Raw genomic sequence first — 19934 nt, 5'->3', positions numbered from 1 at the left:
CTGATACTTTTTCTTTGACAACGGTAATGTTAAATGGTATGCATTAGGGGCAGTGCATTTATTTACCTTTAAAATGTAACATTTTCCTGACTTAACCAATCAAAATCCATATTGTCTGAGAACATTCTCTAACAGATCATATGTTTTCAAGGTGGTCTGGACTATGGCACTGCTTTCAATTTTGGAAATTTTTGCAAGATTTCCATAGGTTATACATTTCCATATAATTACTACAGTTGTCAAATAATAAGTATGATACTAAGAGGTTTTAGACTTTTGTATGGGTGTAGTTTAAAAAAAAACCTATTCCTCCTCCTAAGGACAGTTTGGAAACAGTTAACCCAATTCATCTTTATACTTTTTAACATCTGGGCTTTGATTACGCTATTCTTTTCAAGTATCATAGGGATAAACTTATGGGCGGATGGGCCGACCACTGGGACAACCCCCCCCCCGCGATCTCCAGTATGTGGCTCTGGCTCCCCAGCAATGGCGAATCAGCGGCTGACATGCCCCCTCACTATTTCTCTATGAAGGAGCCAAAGATAGCTGAACGGCTCTCCTATAGAGATATATAGAGGGGGCATGTCGGCCGCTACTTCATGCGGGGGGTCGTGACGCGTCACTCCTGGGCCAGGGCCCTGTACAGGAGATTGCGGGGGTCCTAGTGGTCAGCCCCCCCCCCCACGCAATCTAAATTGTATCCCCTATCCTTTGGATAGGGGATAAGTTTATCCCCATGATACTTCTCCTTTAAATGTGAAGAAAAGCGTAATCAAATCCCAGATGTTAAGAACTTACATTTCTACACTATGTAGCTAAAAGTATGTGTTCATTTGAACTTCACATGACATGCATATGTACACACCTTTTACACAACCAAATGCGGTAATATAGAGATGATCTTGCCTTTCTTTAAAGGGGTATTCCGGTGAAAAACTATTTTTTCATATCAACTGGCTCCAGAAAGTTAATACTTTTTCAGGAACTGTTCAGAGCAGGAGAGGTTTGCTATGGGGATTTGCTCCTACTCTGGGCAGTTCCTGACATGGATAGAGGTGTCAGCAGAGAGCACTGTTGTCAAACAGAAAAGAACAACTCAACTTCAGCATCTGATAAGTACTGGAAGGATAAGATTTTTAAATAGAAATAATTTACAAATCTGTTTAACTTTCTAGAGCCAAAAATAGTACCTTTTTATGGCTTTGCACTAGGTTTAAAAACAAACTAACTAAGGTTCAGAGATTACATTCATACATCTACAAATACATTAGTGAGATTGGACAGTAGTGTTGGCTAATATTGTCTGGCTCTCAGTTTTTCAATTTAGTCTGAAGGTGTTAGGCCTGGAGTTATGGTCTCTTGAGGGCAAGCCATATTCCAGGCCCTCATGAGCATCGAGTGGCCCAATCCAAGCCTGAGACAGATATTTCTTTTCCACCAAAATTTATTGATAAGCAAGAACATTAATGGGTTTAGTTAGCCCGGGGACTAACTCAGTACAATAAACATTTAGTTCTTTAGACTACTATGTAACGTTATAGCTATGACACTTTTCCATGTTTTGACCACCTGTCTATTAGTGATAGTTTTTTCTACTGTACAATATGCTATATGAAGATTTCTGTAGCTGAAATACCTTCAAAATTGGTGGTTCCTATATGTCTGCGTGTGGCCCTGCAGAACAGTAGTTCCCCCTATAGAAATGCTAATCTTCTAGATCATGCATGGGTCTACCTGCATAATAACAACTTAAGACTTAAAGGGGTACTCCGGTGAAAACCTTTTTTCTTTTAAATCAACTGGTGGCAGAAAGTTTGTAAATTGCTTCTATTAAAAAATCTTAATCCTTCCAGTACTTATTAGCTGCTGAATGCTACAGAGGAAATTCCTTTCTTTTTGGAACACTGATGACATCACGAGCACAGTGCTCGCTGCTGACATCTCTTTCCATTTTAGCAACCGTGCATAGCAGATGTATGCTAAGGGCAGTATGGTGGCTCAGTGGTTAGCACTGCTGCCTTGCAGTGCTGGGTCCTTGGGTTCAAATCCCATTAAGGACAACAATAAATAAAGAATTATTATTATTATAATGACTTCAGCAAAGAGCACTGTGGTCGTGATGTCATAAGAGATAATTCCAAAAAGAAAAGAATTTCCTCTGTAATATTCAGCAGCTAATAAGTACAGGAAGGATTAAAAAATTTTAATAGATGTAATTTACAAACCTGTTTAACTTTCTGGTACCAGTTGATTTAAAAGAAAAAAGGTTTTCACCGGAGTACCCCTTTAAGAAGCTAAGATCTATACTGCTGTTTGCAAGATTCATGCCTGAATTGATGTTCTACCAGTACAGAATAAATGTAGAAAGGACGCTGAAATCCTGTAATCATTCTGAAAATTTTGTTTTAACAAAATCCTCTACAGGCTCCATTTTATTTTATGGTAATTTTTACCCTTAAGAGCTATTATTATGATAATTTACATTTGACAAAAAATTTACAATTGACTAAATTGTTCCTTCTGTGTCACAGGATTGACTAAAGAACAGTGTGTCCCTTGAAATGGGTAGGTGGGATGTAATACTGCACTGATATACTGTATACAAATTTGCCACTCAGAAACTATGTGACATCCGCTATGGGAGAAGAAAAACACACACACAAAAAAAAAAAACATTTGACAAATGGGGAGAGCTCATATATATTTATATAATGTTGAATTTTAGATGTGGCTGCTCTTTCAAGACATTTCCTCTTTGCGTTTATTTTTTTTAAGTCTTATAAATATTACAGAGAAAGACTACTATGCTCCACCTTTTCGTTGTCTCCTCAGTAGCCCTTCAGTCTTGAGATGTACCTCTTAGTCATGTGGTGCACCCGGCCTTTTTGGCAATGCTTCTTAAAAGGATGTGAATAGACCATCAGGCATGATTCAAAGCTGGTATGGCACTGTGATTATAGTAATGAAACCATGCCTAGTCCCATTTTTAGCCTGCATTAGTAATAAGATATTTCTAAATAAAAGAGGAAGCTGATTAACCCCTTAAGGACCAAGCACGTATGAGTACGTCCCTACACCCTGGGTCTTAAGGACCAGGCACGTACTCATGCGTCCGTGGGAATTTCGGTCCCTGCCGCGCGCCGGGCGGGGACCGGACCGGGGTGACTGCTGATATCGATCAGCAATCACCACGCGCAAATGCCCAGGGGGGTCCTCAGACCCGCCCACCCCCCCCACCATGTCGGTGATCGGAGCAAATCGCAAGTGAATTCACACTTGCGATTTGCGCAATTTCGAGTCATTACGGGTCTATGGTGACCCGGTGACCCGGAATATAAGGGGGATCGCAGGTGTCTAAGACACCCACAATCCCCCTGAAGAGATAGGAGTGAGGTGGCAGGGGTGCCACCCCTCCTATCCCTGATATTGGTGGTCTAGATGCGACCACCAATAGCAGATCGGGGGCGGGGGGGTTAACTTTTGTTTTCCCCGTCCTGCCCACCCACAATAGGCGGGGCAGAACGGGGAAATGACAGAGGACCGGCGCCGGAGTCCACTTACTGATCTGCGGAGGCTGCGGGCGACGATCGGCATCGGAGATCGGCGGGCGGCGATGTCGTGCAGCAGGCTCCCTGGATCCGACGGAAGCCGGTAAGTTGCTTAGCAACATCTGGAGGGCTTCAGTCCGAGACCACTATATAGTGGTCTCTATTCTGTAGCACTCCAGATGTTGCAATACTACAACTCCCAGCATGCCCAGACAGCTGTTTGGGCATGCTGGGAGTTGCAGTTTTGCAACAGCTGGAGGGCTACAGTTTGAGACCACTATATGGTAGTCTCTGAACTATAGCTCTCCAGATCTTGCAAAACTACAACTCCTAGCATGCCCACACAACTGTTTGCTGTCTGGGCAAGCTGGGATTTGTAGTTTTGCAGCATCTGGAGGGCCACAGTTTGCAGTGGTCTCTATACTGTAGCTCTCCAGATGTTGCAAAACTGCAAATTCCAGCATGCTGGGAGTTGTAGTTGCGATCCCTCCAGCTGTTGCATAACTACATCTCCCACCATGCCCTTCGGTGATCAGTACATGTTGGGAGTTGTATTTTTGCAACAGCTGGAGGCACACTGGTTGGAAAATATTGAGTTAGATAATAGAACCTAACTGAAGGTTTTCCAACCAGTGTGCCTCCAGCTGTTGCAAAAGTACAACTCCCAGCCTGCATGGTCTGTCAGTACATGCTGGGAGTTGTAGTTTTGAAACAGCTGGAGGTTTGCCCCTTCATGTGAACGTACAGGGTACATTCACACAGGCAGACTTACAGTAAGTTTTCTGCTTCAAGTATGAGCTGCGGCAAATTTTTCGTGTCGTATTTCAAGGAAACAGTTTAGGGCCACATATGGGGTATCTTGGTACTCGGGAGAAATTACACTACAAATGTTTTTTTTTCTCCTTTTACCCCTTATGAAAAGGAAAAGTTGGGGTCTACACCAGCCTGTTAGCGTAAAAAAAAAAAAAAAAAAAAAAATTACACTAACATGCTGGTGTTGCCCTTTACTTTTTATTTTCACAAGAGGTAAAAGGAAAAAAAAGACCCCCAAATTTGTAACACAATTTCTCCTGAGTACGGAAATACCCCAGATGTGGGCGCAAAATGATCTGCGGGCGCATAACAAGGCTCAAGAGTGAGAGCGCACTATGTACATTTGAAGCCTAAATTGGTGATTTGCACAGGTGTGGCTAATTTTACAGCGGTTCTGACATAAACACAAAAAAATAAATACCGACATGTGACCCCATTTTGGAAACTACACCCCTCACGGAATGTAACAAGGGGTACAGTGAGCCTTAACACCCCACAGGTGTTTGACAAATTTTCAATAAAGTTGAATGGGAAAATGAAAAAAAAAATATTTTTCACTAAAATGCTGGTGTTACCCTAAATTTTCATTTTCACAAGGGAAAATAGGAAAAAAGCCCCCCAAAATTTGTAACCCCATTTCTTCTGAGTAAGAAAATACCCCAAATGTGGATGTAAAGTGCTCAGAAGCACTGCTTAGAAGAGAAGGAGCTCCATTGGGATTTTGTAGAGAAAATGTGTCCGGAATTGAAGGCCATGTGTGTTTACAAAGCCCCCATAGTGCCAGAACAATGGACCCCCAACATGTGACCCCATTTTGGAAACTACCCCCCTCACGTAATGTAATAAGGGGTACAGTGAGCATTTACACCCCACAGGTGTCTGACAGATTTTTGGAACAGTGGTCCGTGAAAATGAAAAATTAAATTTTTCATTTGCTCAGCCCACTGTTCCAAAGATCTGTCAAATGCCAGTGGGGCGTAAATACTCACTGCACCCCTTATTAAATTCTGTGAGGGGTGTAGTTTCCAAAATGGGGTCACATGTGGGGGGTCCCCTGTTCTCGCACCACGGGGGGCTTTGTAAACGCACATGGCCCCTGACTACATTCCAAACAAATTCACTCTTCAAAAGCTCAATGGCGCTCCTCCTCTTCTGAGCATTGTAGTTCGACCGCAGGGCACTTGAGGTCCACACATGGGGTATTTCCATACTCAGAAGAAATGGGGTTACAAATTTTGGGGGTATTTTCTGCTATTAACCCTTGCAAAAATGTGAAATTTGGGGGGAAACACACATTTTAGTGATTTTTTTTTTTTTTTTACATATGCAAAAGTCGTGAAATCCCTGTGGGGTATTAAGGCTCACTTTAATCCTTGTTACGATCCTCAAGGGGTCTAGTTTCCAAAATGGTATGCCATGTGTTTTTTTTTTTTGCTGTTCTGGCACCATAGAGGCTTCCTAAATGCGACATGCCCCCCCACCAAAATTTGCTCTCAAAAAGCCAAATATGACTCCTCTTCTGAGCATTGTAATTCGCCCGTAGTGCACTTCAGGTCAACTTATGGGGCAACCCCATACTCAGAAGAGATGGGGTTACAAATTTTGGGGGGTATTTTCTGCTATTAATTCTTGCAAAAATGTGAAATTTGGGGGGAAACACACATTTTAGTGAAAATTACTTTTTTTTTTTGTTTACATATGCAAAAGTCGTGAAACACCTGTGGGGTATTAAGGCTCACTTAATTCTTTGTTACGTTCCTCAAGGGGTCTAGTTTCCAAAATGGTATGCCATGTGTTTTTTTTTTTTTGCTGTTTTGGCACCATAGGGGCTTCCTAAATGCAACATGCCCCCCAAAAACCATTACAGAAAAACGTACTCTCTAAAATCCCCTTGTCGCTCCTTCGCTTTTGAGCCCTCTACTACGCCCGCCGAACACTTTACATAGACATATGAGGTATGTGCTTACTCAAGAGAAATTGGGCTACAAATACAAGTATACATTTTGTCCTTTTACCCCTTGTAAAAATGAAAAAATTGGGTTTACAAGAACATGCAAGTGTAAAAAATGAAGATTGTGAATTTTCTCCTTCACTTTGCCACTATTCCTGTGAAACACCTAAAGAGTTCAAATACTTACTGAATGTCATTTTGAATACGTTGGGGGGTGCAGTTTTGTATAATGGGGTGTTTTATGGGGTATTTCTAATATGAAGACCCTTCAAATCCACTTCAAACCTGAACTGGTCCCTGAAAAATAGTGAGTTTGAAAATTTTGTGAAAAATTGGAAAAATGCTGCTGAACTTTGAAGCCCTCTGATGTCTTCCAAAAGTAAAAACTTGTCAATTTTATGATGCAAACATAAAGTAAACATATTGTATATGTGAATAAAAAAAATGTATTTGGAATATCCATTGTCCTTACAAGCAGAGAGCTTCAAAGTTAGAAAAATGCTAAATTTTCAATTTTTTCATAAAATTTTGGGATTTTTCACCAAGAATGGATGCAAGTTACCACAAAAATTTACCACCATGTTAAAGTAGAATATGTCACAAAAAAACAGTCTCGGAATCAGAATGATAACTAAAAGCATTCCAGAGTTATTAATGTTTAAAGAGACAGTGGTCAGATGTTCAAAAAACGCTCTGGTCCTAAGGTGTAAAATGGCCTGGTCCTTAAGGGGTTAATGAATTGTCTAGCATGAAAAATAAAAAGGGTTAATTAAAAAAAAAAAACAGCAGCACTCATCTTTTTTAAAATTTTTATTCCATCTCTGCTTTCGTTGCAACTCTGCCAATGTCCCTGCAGCGTTCGGAGTGATTAACTTCCGGATGCTGTGAGCGGAGCTCCGAACTGCAGGGCAGCGCACAACCCCTTTAAAGTGTTAAAATAAAAGTAAAAAAAAGGTATAAAAAGAAAGTAAAAAAGATGTGAAAAATCCCCTCCCCAAGAAAAATGTAAATTGGCCCTTTTTCCCATTTTACCCCCAAAAAGTATTAAAAAAAATTATAAACATATTTGGTATCGTCGCATGCGTAAATATCAGAACTATTAAAATATACTGTTAATGATCCCATTTGGTGACAGCTGATGGCTATCCGGGCATGCTGGGAGTTGTAGTTTTGGAACATCTGGAGGTCCGAAGGTTGAAGACCACAGAGAATGGATTGACAGGTGGTGATGAATAATGGGGGGGGGGATGATGACGGGGGTCTGGATGATGTAATTCCCACCCTAGGCTAATAGTCGAGTCAATAATTTTTCCTGTTTTTTTGGGGTGAAATTAGGGGCCTCATATTATATTCGGGTCGGCTTATACTCCAGTATATACGGTACTTATGTTCACCTCCAACACACTGCCTTGTTTATGACACTAAACATTTTTCCTACTCGAATTAGTGTTTTTTTTAATACTGTCAGCTATAATATAAGAATATTTCTCAAAAAATGTTAATCCATATTCTTTTCTTGACAAAGATTATTCTTGTGTCTTTGTTTCAGATAATGCCAGAATTACAAAGCATTAACCTTAAGTCTAGGACATCCACATAGGCAGTCACATTATCATTTCTCATGAGAGAGATCATTTGTACTCCAGCTGGTTCTCAAAACTTTAATCTAATTCAGCCTGATCTAACCGGGATAATGGCTGGAGTCAAATCAGTCGGGTAATTTCACAATTATTAACAAGGAATCAAATATTCTAAATCATCTTTTTTTTTTCTGGAAGGGAAACCTGATGGCATAACATGGGGCTTTTTTGCAGATGATTTGATTCCAGCACCGATATGGTTGAATTAGCTTATACTTTAAGTGGTTGAGGCTTGATTTCTCTTTTCATTCATCCACAACTATCCAAAAAGGTGACATCCATTTAATGTTAAAGAATGCAATCTAAAAAAAAAAAAAAAAACAGGAGATGAGAGGAATTTGAGCCGAGCCCAGTGTATATGCAGTATACTAACCCTTAAAGGGGTTAGCCGGTGAAAAACTATTTTCTTTAAATCAACTGAGGCCAGAAAGTTCAGCAGATTTGTAAATTACTAATAAAAAATCTTAATCCTTTCAGTACTTATCAGCTGCTGTATAATACAGAGGACGTTCTTTTCTTTTTAAATTTATTTCCAGTCTGACCACAGTGCTCTCTGCTGACACCTCTGTCCATATCAGGAACTGTCCAGAGAAGGCACAATTCCCCATAGCAAACATCTCCTGCTCTGAACAGTTCCTGACATGGACAGAGGTGTCAGCAGAGAGCACTGTGGTCAGACTGAAAAGAATAAAAAAAATAAAAAAAAAACTTCCTCTGTAGTATAAAGCAGCTAAGTACTGATAAGTACTTGAAGGATTAAGATTTTTAAATAGATGTAATTTACAAATCTGTTTAACTTTATGGCACCAGTTTAATTTAAAAAAAAAATGTTTTCCAGGGGAGTACCCCTTTAAAGGGGTAATGCAGCTGAGATTAAAGTTTCCCCTATCCACAAGATAGGGGATAAGTAGCTGATCGCAGGGGCTCCAACTGCTGGGACCCCCCACGATCTCCAGGATGGGACCCTGGCTCACTCATTGAGGAGCGTGTGTTGTCTACTGCTAGACTGCATGCTACATTCATTTCTATGGAAGCGCAGATGATTGCCGAGTACTGAACTTGGGTATTTTCTGAGCTTTCATAGAAATCAATGGAGTGCATACACAAGCGCTCCTCAGTCAGAGCCAGGCTTGTTTTAGGGATTGTGAGGGGCCCCAGCGGTCAGACCCTCCGCAATCAGTTACTTATACCCTATCCTGTGGATAGGGGATACGTTCATTTCAGTGGCAGTACTCCTTTAAATTGAACCTGCTATTTCAGATATATTTTCATCCATTTTCATCTAATTGCCAACCAGCAATCTGCTATCACTACCCCATAATGAGAATGTGAAAACAGAATTTTAGAAATTTTTGCAAATTTATTAAAAAGGAAAAACTAAACTTTTGCATAGATATAATTATTTTGACTTTTTTTCTATGACACTTGACATTTATCTCTGGCTCCTCCCATTTGTCTTGATCATCTATGAGATGTTTCTCCACCTTGATTGGAGTCACTTGTGGTAAGTTCAGGTGATTGGACAGGATTTGGAAAGACACAGCCCTGTCTATATAAGGTCGCACAGCTGACAATCTATGTCAGATCAAAAACCAAACCATGAGGAAGAAAGAAATGCCTATAGAGTTCAAATACAGACTTGTGTAGAGGCACAGAGCTGGAAAATGGTACCATTTTTTGAAAGTTTTCAAGGGCACAGTGGCTTCTGTAATTCTTAAATGAAAGAACTTTGTAACAATCAGGACTCTTTCTAGAGCTACCAAACTAAGAGAAGGGTCTTGGTTAGAGAGGCAACCAAGAATCCAATGGTTACTCTGGCTGAGCAACAAAGATCCTGTGTGCAGATAGGAGAACTTTGAGAAGGTCAGCCATCACTGCAGCCCTACACCAATCTGTACTTTATCGCAGAATGGACAGATAGAATACTCTCCTCTAAAAATCCATCTGGAGTTTGCAAAAAACACCTAAAGGACTTTAAGACTATGAGATATAAGATATATTTCTGGTCTTATGAAACCAAGATTAAGTCCTTAAAGATGCCATCTCTTTTTACCTTAATGACTGGGCCCAATTTTTCAAATCTGGCATTTGTCTCTTTAAGTTGCAATAACTTTGACATGCTTTTACGCAATTCTAAAATAGATTTTTTTGTGACATATTGAACTCTATATTAGTTTCAAATCTCTGTTGATACATGCAGCATGTTTTGTGAAAAACTCCAAAATATTGTAAATTTTTTTTTTTTTATAATTTCTGCTTTTATTTTAAATTTTTTTATACAATTTTTTATGGCATTCACTGGGTGGTAAAAATGATGTTACTTATAACCTGTGGGTCAGTACGATTATGGCTATACCCAATTTATAAAGATTTTTATGTTTTTTTTTCTTTTCACAACAAAATCCTAGTACTGAGTAAAGGGTCTGTAAATTATGTCACTGCAATATTTTAGTTTTTCCTTTTCAATAAATTAGCAAAGATTTTAAGATTCTGTTTTCACTTTGTCATTATGGGGTATGGCCAGAAAAAGTGAACGGGTTTGAAGACTTTCCAAATGTATTGTACATGAGGAGCAGCATTATTTATTGCCATTATATAACTTGTATACAGCATGTTTCACCTCTCTGCAGGTCCCATCTCTAATTTTCAAGCTGTCCCTTAGCATGTGGGTGAAAAATATTCCCTGTGATGTCTCCTATACACTGCACACTCACAGAAAAGGTTAACTGCTTTCCTATTTTTCTATACACACACTAATATGCATCAGTAGTATGGAGGACATTATAGAGCAACATTGAGCAGTGTAAGCTGTGAATCCAACACTAGTAATGCGATTTTATGCTCACTGTGCACTCCATTGGTCTCTTCGCAGTCTCTTAAACATAGCCTTAAACATAAAAGCGAGGAGGTTGTTAAGAAGTAAATGTATCAGGGGAAAGTGCATCACCCCATAGTAAATATTGTAAAGGGGAGTGAAAAAATGTATAGTAACCCTCTTCTTGCCTTGATATATAAGGTATAAGCAAGTACTATAGCAGATTGACCATCTACTAAAACATCATAGAAATGTCCACAATTTTTTAACAATGCAAATAAAGCATTATGCACAGCAGAAATAAGAATAACTGACATAATAATGCATGTCACAGATGCTAGAGATGCACTATTTGAGACATATTTACATTGACTGTTATCATATCTCATACATATTTAGTTGTACTAGTAGTGGCAGTGATGTGTTTTAGTAGTTATAATAAGAACATATACAAAGATGGAGTTTGATTCATACAGAGACAAAAAAACGTGGTCTCAAATGGCTGGAGGTGCTCAACCCCAAATGCGGTTGTGCATTTATACTGGGGGAGCAGATCCAGCCCTTGTGGTCTGTTGCTAGAGGCAATCCCCAGCATAAAATTGCTTACAATGGGGGATGCCTGCAGTGGACTACAAGTGCCACAATAGAATCCTACACCAGATAAACGATGTGGATGTGTAACAATTAGAATACAATACAGGAATATGGGTGCACTACTGTGGTAGATGTATACAATGACATTGGCTAACCCTCAACACTGATGTTAAAATTGAGACATTCGCCAGTGTATCCTTATATGAAGGACACACCAGAGCCCGCACACCAACGCCAAGGTTTCTCAAATGGCACGGGACCTAACACTAACCTACCTGTGCGTGAAAAGCAAAAACCAGGGGCCAGTGGGCAATTACAGAAGCACTAGGCCGACATGCAGTCTGCTCCCAGTTACCTCCAGCGTGACTGAGCACACATACAATGGGAGGAGGGAGAGAGGCTACATGCCCCACCCAAGTTGGCTGATATAGGTGCATGGCCTCACAGGTGCAACCTTAATGCTGCCTGGAAAATGTTCAAGGCGCATTAACATATGGAGTTTACACACCTCCAAGTATACATTTTTAAACAACAACAAAAAACGTGGTCTCAAATGGCTGGAGGTGCTCAACCCCAAATGCAGTTGTGCATTCATACTGGGGGAGCAGATCCTGCCCTTGTAGTCCGTTGCTAGGGGCGATCTGGTGTGTCCTTCATATAAGGATAAACTGGCGAATGTCTCAATTTTAACATCAGTGTTGAGGGATAGCCAATGTCATTGTATACATCTACCACAGTAGTGCACCCATATTCCTGTATTGTTTGATTCATACAGAGACCAATTACCAACACAAATGCTCTGCGGATTATGTATGGTCCATTCTTCCATGTCTCTTCTAAAACTTGAAATCAATAGACATTTACAAATTATTTCACAGATTGGGGATTTTTAGCCAAACTGCAAAATCGTCCAGATCGAGAAGCACATTGCTGAATGGAAAGGTTCTGAAACAGGTGCGATTTTTGGAAAAGCATAAGCATTGACTAATAAGATATACTCTTTGCAAGATTGCAAATGTTTTTCTCTGTTTACTGGTGGTCTCAGCTTGTGTAAATACCAGTGTCACTTTATATCCAAGTGCTACCCTTCAGCTTGTCAGCAACAGAAAAAGTAGCAGTGAAGTGCTTGGTGTAACCCTTTTTCTGCTGTGATCCTGCTGCTTTTTCCCTCCTTTCTGCTAACATAGAACTTTGCAAACCCAGTGCACCAGCAACCTCTTCTCTGTCCACATGGCATCTATAGTATTATACTCTATAACTCATCCTCCCAGCAAACTGCAACCTTTTCAGTCCAGTGGCCTTTTTGGGCATTATGTCATGGTATAGCAGAAAGAAGTGTGTTGTGCTGTGATTGGCCAGAGAAGTAAGGAAATGGAAGTCTGTGTATGTGTACTACTAGCAAACAGCCCAGTTCTGGTCCTGGCCCCTGAAAAGAAAAGAATGAGAAATAGCTGTGCTCCATGAAAGTGAAGCACTAAAATCCATTTTGTCAGCACTCTGATGGGTTAAAATAGTCTTTTGATAGTACAGGTATCCTTTAAAGCAGGGATGAGGAGCCTTTTTTCTGCTTGTTGGCATTTGTATATTTATTAAATCATTCATTGGCCATACATAATTATAAATGTATAAGTTAGCCTGCTGTATTTTGTCAAACATTTACTTAATTCTTCCCTAAAGTGATAACTAGAACTGCTTCCCTTTGGTAAGGTGGGTGATGGTACCTGGTATTGTCCTCTGAAGGTAGGACATCCACTGAAGGTAGCTTGCCCCCTGTATGTAGGACTTCCATGCAGGTAGTTTACCCCTATGTATAGGGGAAAACTGTAGGTAGTTTTCCCCTATATATGTAACATTTTCCCCTGTATATAAAACCCCCTTGTGTCACATATTGTGCACTTACTGGAGGAAGAGAAGCGTCCTTCCTCTAGTGACCACAGGTAGCATCACTAGAGGCTGGTGTTCATCCTAGGATGCGCAAGGGCACTTGTGGTGATACTATGCCACAGGCATCCTAAAGTGTTCTGTCAACTTCTTCACCAACGGAATGCCGTGGCACTCCTGGTCGCTTTTTTCAGCACTCTGGTTGGGAACCACTGGAGGGCCACAGAAAATGAAAAAGCCTGTGGAACAGATGTTTCCCACCCCTGCTTTAAAGGGAAACTGACAGTAGTAATACCCACACTACCCTGAATATACAGGCTTAAAGTGCGGATTACCCTGTTTCCAATGATCTCTTCTTGAGAAGAAAACATAATTTTTTTAGCAAAGTATACATATTCTAATTAGGGTAAATAGCAAAGGGTGGGGGGGGCATTATCATTACTGTTTGAGCTATTATATTATTGCACTCTCCCTCCAGCCCAGCCCGCCTTCATTGCTATTTTACCCTAATTAGCATATATGCCTTGCTAAGGATATCTCAAACAACTGGATTTAAAAATATATATTTTTTAAGTTCTCACAGGGAAGTATACGTAGTAATCTTTTGATATTTTTTTCTTTCCTTTTTTTCGGAAGAGCCGAGGTATGAGCTCTCAAATCACCCAAGTGCAAGTAAAAAGTGCAAGTGTTCACACAAAAAAACGTGCACGAGGATGCGGTCTATCGCAAGCCCTTCTCCAAAAGGAGAGATGCCCCCCAACAAACTTAACCCTTCGCCTCCCGGTCAAAAGGCACCTGCAAGGTTCCAGGTACAATGTCCCCTTTCGCTGAAGCTACTCGGGGACTGAAAGTGTTCCCGGCGGACAACTAGGTGTTGACTAGGTTGTCACCAAGGAACCAGTAAAACCAGTTTGGCATCCTGCCGAAGCAGGGTTGCCACGGGGTATAGCAGGGAGGTGAAGACCCTCATGGCCACACACACCTTCCCTAGACCGGCAGGAGGGACACCCAGAAGTGCTACCGCACCATACCAAATCTTTGTAAACAAAAAGAACGCACAATGTGGACACAGTGACAAAAAATAAATAAATAAGTGGATGTGTGCAGTGTAATAGTGCCCGGACATCTGACCAGATCTATAAAAATTCCTCGATCCTAGCTGGAAAGCCGGGATACTAAGGGTGCGTGCTACGTGCCTTCCTTCAAGTGGGGTTGCTAATCCCAAGTGAGTTCAAGCACCCTGGGGTCACCACTCCCAGGGCACTTGTGCACCTCGGCCTTCACTCTACATGGAGCTTAGGGCCAGATCCAGCAGGAACAGGTCTCATTAGAGATGACTGCCACTGTATACAGCCATCCCTGTTACACCTGTCCTACTGTGTGGTTCCCCATCCTTCCTTGGTGGTCTTCCACACCGCCAACTAACAGGAAAGGTACTACACTTGATCTTAGCCAAAAGGCCGAGAAGGAGCCTGATGATCTTTATTAGCTGCCACAATATTCCTGTACATGAATGGAGAGGTGTGTGCTGTTGTGCATGCCTTCCTCCGCGTTTTTCCGTTTTGCACTTTTGTTTTTTCCTACTTACCTTTTAAAAACCATAACCCTTTCAATTTTGCATCTTAAAATTCATATGATGGCTTATTTTTTGCGCCACCAATTCTACTTTGTAATGACATCAGTCATTTTACCCAAAAATCTACGGCGAAACAAAAAAAAAATCATTGTGCGACAAAATTGAATTTGTAAATTTTGGGGGCTTCCGTTTCTATGCAGTACATTTCTTGGTAAAAATGACACTTTTTCTTTATTCTGTAGGTCCATATGATTAAAATGATACTTTTATAGGTTTGATTTTGTCTTACTTCTGGAAAAACTACATGCACGAAAATTTATACGTCTACATTGTCATTTTCTGACCGCTATAACTTTTTTATTTTATGGTACGGGGCGGTATGAGGGCTCCTTTTTTGCACCGTGATCTGAAGTTTTTAGCTGTACCATTTTTGTATTTATCGGACTTTTTTATAGCTTTTTATTAATTTTTCATGATATAAAAAGTAACGTAAAATACACTATTTTGGACTTTGGAATTTTTTTGCACGTACGCCATTGACCGTGTGGTTTAATTAACTATATATTTTTATAGTTCAGACATTTACACACACGGCAATACCACATATGTTTATTTTTATTGTGGTTACATATTTTTTATATGGAATTTGGGAAACTTTTAATAAGGTAGAGGTTAAAGGGGTTCTCCGGTGCTTACACATCTTATCCCCTATCCAAAGGATAGGGGATAAGATGCCTGATCGCAGGAGTCCCACAGCTGGGGACGCCCGTGATCATGCACGCGGCACCCCGTTTGTAATCAGTCCCCGGAGCGTGTTCGCTCCGGGTCTGATTACGGGTGACTACAGGGCCTCCGCCCCGTGTGACATCACGCTCCGCCCCTCAATGCAAGCTGGGGGGCGTGATAGCTATCACGCCCCCTCCCGTAGGCTTGCATTGAGGGGCGGAGCGTGACGTCACACAGGGGCAGAGGCGCGACGTCACACGCCGCCGGCCCTGTAGTCGCTCGTAATCAGACCCGGAGTGAACACGCTCCAGGGACTGATTACAAATGGGGTGCCGCGTGCATGATCACGGGCGTCCACAGCTGCGGGACTCCCGCGATCAGGCATCTTTTCCTTTATCCTTTGGATAGGGGATAAGATGTGTAAGCACCGGAGAACCCCTTTAATGGGTGCTTTTTTTTACTTTTTTTTTTTTACACTTTTAGTCCCCTTAGGGAACTTTTAGGAGGAATCATTAGATTTCTCATACAGATCAATGTGGTTTCAAAGAACTAAATTCATCTTTGTGTTCTGCGCTCGATTGATAATGCCTGGTCCTGACAGGCTTTATCATTTTCAGAGCCACAGCAACCAAAGGACATAAGGTAAGCCCCCCGGTGATTGTGCTGCGGGGGGCAATCCACCCCACTGGACCACCAGGGATGGTTTAAATGTCCCTTTAGAAGCCGCTGTCAAAGTTGATCTAAAAGGTTAATAGCCGGACGTGGCTACAGGAATCAGCTGGGGGCTGGCCGGTATGACGCGGGTTCTAGTCGGGAGCCCACGCCTTACAACGGTTGCAATCTCAGGACGAGCCGGCTCGTCCTTAGACGGCAACCGGTTAAAGTCTATGGGAGTTATGGAAAGAACTGAATGAATAAAGTAGAACTTGTGATTTTTCTTTCCGGCTTACCAAGGAAACAAAAATATTATTAGACGGAATTAAACGTTTAATATTCTCAGTCTTTTTTCTCAAAACAAAACGTCATCTGTCAAAGTACTCCAGCACTTACTTTTATTTGCTAAGTTTGCCCATAAAACTCTGTTAACTGATAACTTAGCGGACTCGAATAAACCACTTAACAGTTTCACTTGTTAAGCTCTTAGAAATACACTTATAAATGATAAGTTATTAAGGCACCAATGGCCCGTTTCTTTCTTTTTTTTTTTACCCCCTTTTACTAGTTTTACATGTAGTATTTCATACTAATATACCATCACAATGATGTCATTATTTTTTTACTCTGCTTTCTTAAGCCTGTGCAATATAATTTTGACTTTTTCACAAAATTGAAGGCAAACATTAGTGTTTGATGAAAGCTCAATGGTTTATCTCCTCCCCTGGTAGCTGTTTGTTAAGAGTCTGCCACGCAGAAGCAGTCAAACTAGGAAAGTGATGTTATTTCAGTAAAGCCAGAGACAGTCTTTTCCTGTAAATATTAGTACATCCTGCTAGCACTGTTAAGAATTGCCAGCCATCCTGTCATGTGAACAGAGCCAGCTCGTACTGTAGCCAACATTCTGTCAGGTGCTCGGCGCATTACATCAGAAGCCTGGTCTGGCTTAGGCACTGGGTTTAACTTTTAAATTTTTTTTTTTTTTTTTTTTTACCGTCTCCCTTTGTGTCAACATATTTTATGGGCACTGGCTTCTGTCACACTCCAAAATAATTAGGGACTAAACAAACATATATTTAGTGTTTTAGAGAAATTTGTATTCGTAACTAGGTGCCATCTAAGAAGAAAACAATTTGCAAGCTGACATCATTGAAATTGTCGCAGAGCAACAACACATTACCATATGGGTGGGCAATAGAAAATATTCATCACAGCCTCGAAAATCTGGGCAAGCTTTAAAGTGGAAATATGTTTTAGACAGGAGTTCCCAAAGCTCCATTCAGAGAAACCAGGTAATGGTGAAATCACGCAGGGGGACTTGTCACTTTACCAATAACTCATATTAAATGACACACATTTGGACTTGTCTGGGAATAATCATAAAAAGGCCTTGTATTAACCGAAAACACAAGTGCAAGAATAAAATGTTTTTGACATTAAGAATTAGTAACATGTACAAAGTTAAAGGGGTATTCCAGGAAAAATATCAACTGGCTCCAGAAAGTTAAACAGATTTGTAAATTACTTCTATTAAAAAATATTAATCCTTCCAATAATTATCAGGTGCTGGAGTTGAGTTGTTCTTTTTGTCTGGCAACAGTGCTCTCTGCTGACATCTCTGCTTGTCTTGGGGACTGCACAGAGTAGAAGAGGTTTGCTATGGAGATTTGCTTCTACTCTGGACAGTTCCCGAGACAGGTGTCATCAGAGAGCACTTAGACAGAAAAGAACAACTCAACTTCAGCAGCTCGTAAGTACTTTTTTAAAAGATTTTTTATAAAAGTAATTTACAAATCTGTTTAACTTTCTGGAGCCAGTTGATATATATAAAAAAGTTTTTTCCTGGATAACCCCTTTAACCCCTTAAGGACCCGGTCATTTTATACCTTAGGACCAGAGCATTTTTTGCACATCTGACCACTGTCACTTTAAACATTAATAACTCTGGAATGCTTTTAGTTATCATTCTGATTCCGAGATTGTTTTTTCGTGACATATTCTACTTTAACATAGTGGTAAAATGTTGTGGTAACTTGCATCATTTCTTGGTGAAAAATCCCAAAATTTTATGAAAAATTAGAAAATTTAGAATTTTTCTAACTTTGAAGCTCTCTGCTTGTAAGGAAAATGGATATTCCAAATAAAACATTTTTATTCACATATACAATATGTCTGCTTTATGTTTGCATCATAAAATTGACGTGTTTTTAGTTTTGGAAGTCACCAGAGGGCTTCAAAGTTCAGCAGCAATTTTCCAATTTTTCAGGGACCAGTTCAGGTTTGAAATGGATTTGAAGGGTCTTCGTCTTAGAAATACCCCACAAATGACCCCATTATAAAAACTGCACCCCTCAAAGTATTCAAAATGACATTCAGTCAGCGTTTTAACCCTTTAGGTGTTTCACAGGAATAGCAGCAAAATGAAGGAGAAAATTCACAATCTTCATTTTTTACACTCGCATGTTCTTGTAGACCCAATTTTTGAATTTTTACAAGGGGTAAAAGGAGAAAATGTATACTTATATTTGTAGCCCAATTTCTCTCGAGTAAGCACATTCCTTATATGTCTATGTAAATTGTTCGGCGGGCGCAGTAGAGGGCTCAGAAGGGAAGGAGCGACAAGGGGATTTTGGAGAGTACGTTTTTCTGAAATGGTTTTTGGGGGGCATGTTGCATTTAGGAAGCCCCTATGGTGCCAGAAGAGCAAAAAAAAAAAACCACATGTCATACCATTTTGGAAACTAGACCCCTTAAGGAACGTAACAAGAAATTAAGTGAGCCTTAATACCCCACAGATGTTTCACGACTTTTGCATATGTAAAAAAAAAAATAATAATTTTCACTAAAATGTGTGTTTCCCCCAAAATGTCACATTTTTGCAAGGGTTAATAGCAGAAAATACCCCCCAAGATTTGTAACACCATCTCTTCTGAGTATGGAGGTACCCCATAAGTTGACCTGAAGTGCACTACGGGCGAACTACAATGCTCACAAGAGAAGGAGTCATATTTGGCTTTTGGAGAGCAAATTTTGCTCGGGGGGGGGGGGGGGGCGCATGTCGCATTTAGGAAGCCCCTATGGTGCCAGGACAGCAAAATAACCCCCACATGACCATTTTGGAAACTAGACCCCTTGAGGAACGTAACAAGGGGTACAGTGGGCATTTACCCCCCACTGGTGTCTGTCATATCTTTGGAACAGTGGGCTGTACAACATTTTTAATTTGCACAGCCCACCGTTCCAAAGATCTGTCAGACACCAGTGGGGTGTAAATGCTCACTGCACCCCTCATTACATTCCGTGAGGGGTGTAGTTTCCGAAATGGGGTCACATGTGGGTTTTTTTTTTTTTTTGCGTTTGTCAAAACAATTAGCCACCCCTGTGCAAATCACCTCAAATGTACATGGTGCACTCTCCCTTCTGGGCCTTGTTGTGCGCCCCCAGAGCACTTTGCGCCCACATATTTCCGTGGTCGGGAAAAATTACATTACAAATTTTGCGGGGCTTTTTTCCCTTTTACCTCTTGTCAAAATGAAAAGTATAGGGCAACACCAGCATGTTAGTGCAAAAAATGTATTTTTTTACACTAACATGCTGGTGTAGACCCCAACTTCACCTTTTCATAAGGGGTAAAAGGAGAAAAAGCCCCCCAAAATGTGTTAGGCAATTTCTCCCGAGTACGGCGATACCCCATATTTGGCCCTAAACGGTGCCTTGAAATACGACAGGGCTC

At 40.7% G+C, this 19934-nt stretch overlaps 1 long non-coding RNA gene across 1 annotated transcript in view; it reads right to left on the bottom strand.

The window, feature by feature from the left end:
• Positions 1-7943: 7943 nt before the first annotated feature.
• The window catches only part of LOC130272555 (uncharacterized), a 57834-nt gene continuing 45843 nt past the window's right edge, over positions 7944-19934 (bottom strand). Inside the window, exons 2-3 of the long non-coding RNA XR_008843608.1 lie at positions 10802-10842; positions 7944-8257 (exon numbers count right to left, since the gene is read on the bottom strand). This is a non-coding gene — a long non-coding RNA (uncharacterized LOC130272555). The remainder of the gene's footprint in view (positions 8258-10801; positions 10843-19934) is intronic.

Source organism: Hyla sarda, chromosome 5 (assembly GCF_029499605.1).
Source record: "Hyla sarda isolate aHylSar1 chromosome 5, aHylSar1.hap1, whole genome shotgun sequence".
NCBI lineage: Eukaryota > Metazoa > Chordata > Amphibia > Anura > Hylidae > Hyla > Hyla sarda.
This window is presented reverse-complemented; position numbering and strand designations above follow the sequence as displayed.